Source organism: Rosa rugosa, chromosome 4 (genome assembly GCF_958449725.1).
Source record: "Rosa rugosa chromosome 4, drRosRugo1.1, whole genome shotgun sequence".
NCBI classification, from domain to species: domain Eukaryota; kingdom Viridiplantae; phylum Streptophyta; class Magnoliopsida; order Rosales; family Rosaceae; genus Rosa; species Rosa rugosa.
This window is the reverse complement of record NC_084823.1, coordinates 22,705,106-22,709,959: the sequence shown is the minus strand read 5'-3', so window position 1 is coordinate 22,709,959 and position 4,854 is coordinate 22,705,106. Positions and strand designations below refer to the sequence as shown.

Below are 4,854 nucleotides of genomic sequence, written 5' to 3'. Positions count from 1 at the left end.
CTACTGCGCCTCTATACCCTACACCGCCCCACTGCAATGGAGTTTTACATGTCTCAGTTTCATTCATATTGTACTGTACTTGGTTCACATACAATTATTCCTAGTTTCGACTCTTACACACGGACTTAATTTCACAAAGCATATATATATGTATTATATACGTAATATATTCTATAATTATTGGTGTCCTTTCACAGGACGATAATATATACTCGAATATGCCAACAATTACGTTGATGTTACGCACATGGTCCAAGTTGTTTGATATCACAACCATGAAATGTAATGAATGCATTTGCTCAAAGCCTCAAACGAACGAGTGTACCTAAAAACTTGAAGCATCTCCCCATCAGAAACTATTTTTGCAAGTAACTATCACTTAATAGTATTGGACAACCTTCCGTCAGTATGTAGCTAGTATGATGTGTCTCTAACCTGGAAAGCAGTGGTCCTCTTCAGGGTTGTATAAGTGTTCACACTTCTTGCAGAAAGTTTGTTGAGAAGTTAATACTTAATATCGCATAATTTATTAATTACATATAAGAAAAAAAAGCACGAGCACAAACTAATGGCATTCTTCCAATTAGAGGTAATCTAAATAATTAATGACATAGTTTCAGAAGAAATGTTTCTGTTGTATTCTGGAGTTTCATTAATTAAGTCTTGAAGGTAGCTAGCCGCACCAGCTCCCTTTCAAAAAAAAAAAAAAAAAAAGCGTGGTTTAGATGTTGTAACAGAATAGCTCTATATTAGAAAATTCGAGGCTTGCACCTCCTCGTTTGAGCTTGGGGCAATAGATTGTTTTTTGGAAGAACTTTTTTTTTTTTTTTTGGGTGGCTGGTTCAGCTTCCCAAATTATCTTGTTTTGTCAAATATTAGAACTACATGCTGAGTCACTCACGGGTGGAAATTGGAAAATATTTATGTGTCAGATTTTCCCACATAGAGTCATGGTCGTGAAGGAATTGTGTCCTAAAACAATCATTTTGATGTATTTATTATTGTAATTATTATTAATCAAAAGGGCAAGTTTATTGTTCATTGCTTATATTTAATATTTGATTGAACAAGGTCCAAGGAATATGAGTTAAAGAGAAAGTAATCTAAAGAGTTAGATGTGTGAGACCTTTACTCTTTCACACTCTTATCCTAAAAGGTTCCTAGTCATAGGATTATCACTTGGACATTGATAATCCGGAAAGACTAGCACATACTATGTATGCTCAATATGGAGGATGATATGTCTCTTGTCATTTGTGTAGAGACACTAATACAAGTATGTGTGTGCTCTTAACTTAAAGAGTACACTGAACGCGATCATTAGAGTTATTGTATGGAGTCTTACTTACATGTCAAACTTGAACTCTAAATTGCAAGAATACAAATTAGTCATTTGACCTGAGACACCGTAGTTGTCTTATGAGTGAATGGATTATCTCTTGATGATGCAATAATATTGTGTCCCTTAATGGATATAATAGATGCATTCATTGGTATAATCAATTCGGTCATGGAGACATGTGAGTGTACAACAAGGAATCTCTATCCTTAAGTAAATAAGGTGTATGTTCAAAGATGTGATTCAATGAGTCTTTGGCCAAAGCATTGAATGAGATTTAAAAAGGAGTTTTTAATCACATTCTAAGAATCACATAAGAATGAAAATCACATTAGGGGATTGACATATCAATTCCATACCCCGATGATGTGATTTAGAACATCGTGTTAGAGAAGGACCGTATTGTATTGTAATTCCAATTGAATAGGTTCTTTGTCATTCTACATTAACTAGGGTAGTCATGATATGTTGCAAGACGTCACTCATGACTTGTGAAGTCCCCGAGGATTAATAAACATTTATTATCCTAATAACAAGGGAGAATCAAAAACTCCGTTTTTGATTCGTAAACAAAATAGAATGGTTTCTATAAACTTCACTGCCTTGTTAATTAGAACCTAAGAGATCGCACACCATATAAGTGGATCCTTGAGATTGTATATGAAGAAGATTAAACAAGAGTTGGTTATGAGCAAATAATTAATTAGATTTATTATTTGAACATAATTAGAATTTTCGGGTAAAACCGAACCTATTGGGCCTAAACGATTGTCGGGTTTTTGGTGTGGACTTGGGCTTCACTAAATGAGATTTAAATGAAAGCCCAAGACACATTTTTAGTGCCCAATAACATGTATGGACCAGCCAAAATATTGGCTTTATGAAAGTCAATATTTTCTTTTAGTAATTGGAGTTATTTCCTATTATATAAAAGTGAAAGCATAGACATAATAATGGTAGCATCTCTACACCATTATTTTCAGATTAGAGAGAGAGAAAGAGAGTTCTCTCTTGGTCCATTTTTCAGAAATTAAAGGAAAGAAGAACACTTGCATAATTTCTTCTTTTCTTTCATCTTTCTTCATCTCTTGATTCATTTGGTGAAGATCCTTAGAGGCCATATATTTTTGTGGCTTTACTTGTTACATCAAGGAGGAGATTACAAGCACAAGAAGGAGTACAAGGAGTTCTTAATTCAAGGTGCTTCAAGGTGGAGGAAACACACACAAGGAGAGATCAAGGAGAGGAACTTTGGTGGTTCACTTGGATCGGATTAAAATCACGCTCCAAGGGTGAGTAGAACATAAACTCCCTCTTTGTTCTTCCTTACTATGCATGCTATGTTTATATACATATCACAATAAGCCAAGATCATGGGTTAAAGGAATGGATTTTATGTTTAGTTAGTAGTTTAATTGTTAAACTAATTCCGCACTAATTAAAAAGTTTTGAAACCCATCCATTCCTTCAGGTCGTAGTTCAAATGAGAAAAGTTCAAAAAGACCGTATTTGCCAGCATTTGCACCATATTTTTTGGAAGTCCATGTTTTATGACCCAACAACGTCGTTCCTAGCACTTAAAAAAAAAAAATACAATGTGCATGATAAATATTGGGGAGTGAAATTTGCACTTTCCAAATTGTCTTCACTCTCCAAATTGTAATATGCACTCCTCGCCACTTTCTAAATTTAATATATTCTATGTTTCTTACAAACCCACTTCTTGTTCAAGCGAAAAACACCAATCATCTCTTAGCTAGTTCCTTCCCCAATTCAAACCTTTTACGGGGCTGCTTGTTTTGGAACTAGTTACTGTCAGGCTAATCTTCATGTTTCTAAAAAGAAAGCTTCTAAGTCATTTCACATTAAATGGCAACCTCCTGATTCTCATAAGGTTAAACTAAATTTTGATGGTTCTGTGAGAAATGGTGTGGCTTCTACTGGCTTTGTGATTAGCAATAAAGATAGTAATCCACTCATTGTTGCTTCAAAGAAAATTGGTCAATTAGGGGTCCTTGTTGCTGAAGCAACTGCTCTTTGAGATGGTTTAAGTTCCGCTCTTCTGAATCATTTTACTCATGTTTGGATTGAAGGCAATTCAAAAGTGCTCATTGACTGTCTGCTCAACAAGATGTTAACTCCTTGGAGAATTAAGCTGTTTGTGCAGGACATTCGTCTCTTGGCTGATCAATTTCAGTTCATCCAGTTTAGGCATATTTTTCAAGAAGCTAATTTTGTTGTAGATAAGTTAGCTGACCTTGGGCCTGATATAATTAATCCTGGAGTATGGTTTTCTTGTCTCCCCGTTTCTGTGTCCCCAGCGTTCCATGTGGATCAGTTGGGTGCGGGTTGTGTTTGTGGTTGTTCGTTGTAGTTTTTCTTTTCTTGTATTAAAAAAAAAAAAATCATCTCTTATCTACAGAACTAACAGATATCCAGTTTAGAAGAATATGTGATGGAAATTTGAATACTACTTGAATATGGAGAAATGATTATTAAAATTTTTTATACGCCTGGCGGCTATTGCTGGTTCAGGGTGCATTCTTACACGGAGCTTGTTGTTGTTGTTGGGTCTGAGTTTGAGTCCCATTCTGAGTCTGACCTTCAACTCATCTCCAGGCACAAGGATAAAAAACAGTGTGCCTAAAGAAATTGAACATTTTTTTCTTTGAATCCTCATCAATATTTGAAGAGCACACTAATGCTTGTTGCATATGATGTAACCATCTCTTTGCCGCTTCTTGAGTAACCTCAAAGGAGGATCCCTTTAAAATAGATGCAAAGTTTCAATCTTTCTCCAAGAATTTGAGCCAATTGTAAGAACAAATCCAAAAAAAAAACACCTCTTCTGTGAGAGTAGAGAGGCGGCCCTCCCATTCTCTACACGAAAAGCTCGTATTGGTTCTGAATCGTGTCAGTGAAACCTCATCAACATATCTATGTCATGAGTTTCTTTTTTATGAGAGACCACAAGTTTATTTATTGAATTAGATGAGAAGGAATGGCAAATAGATCTAAACTTGTAAAATAAACCATTTCAAAGTTCAAGCATCTTCATTGGAAAATCCATGTCCGACATTAAGGTCCTTTTTTGGGTTTTTCATCAATTGATATTCACCTGACTTTAAAGGAGGATGACTAGAGTCTAGAGGAAAGAAGGTCCCTGATGGGCATTTACAGAGATATAATAAAGTCTGTAACTTTTACAGGGAAGATGTAAGTTTTAGTTTCAATAGTTCTTAAAAGGGTGCGGCTATTGTCATCCTACTAACTACTTTGTTCACTCTACATTCTCTTCTCACCCTATTTTTCCAATATAGCTTACTACGACATCCGAAAACTATGCAGGTTCTTGTTCTCTTTACCTAGCAGAGCTAATTTCCATCACGACTCATAATTAAAGGGGCTAAATACAAATTACTACCCTGTGGTTTATGTCCAAAATCAATTCAGTCCCTGAACTTCTAATTTCATCAAAAACACCCCTGCACTTTCAATTTTGATCTAATAGGTCC

General features: G+C 35.3%; 1 long non-coding RNA gene across 1 annotated transcript; it reads left to right on the top strand.

The window, feature by feature from the left end:
• The first annotated feature begins 2,272 nt into the window (after positions 1-2,272).
• Positions 2,273-3,886, top strand: LOC133746129 (uncharacterized). The gene is made up of 2 exons (XR_009863971.1): positions 2,273-2,631; positions 3,433-3,886. It is a non-coding gene; the product is annotated as an uncharacterized LOC133746129 (long non-coding RNA).
• The last annotated feature ends 968 nt before the right edge of the window (positions 3,887-4,854 follow it).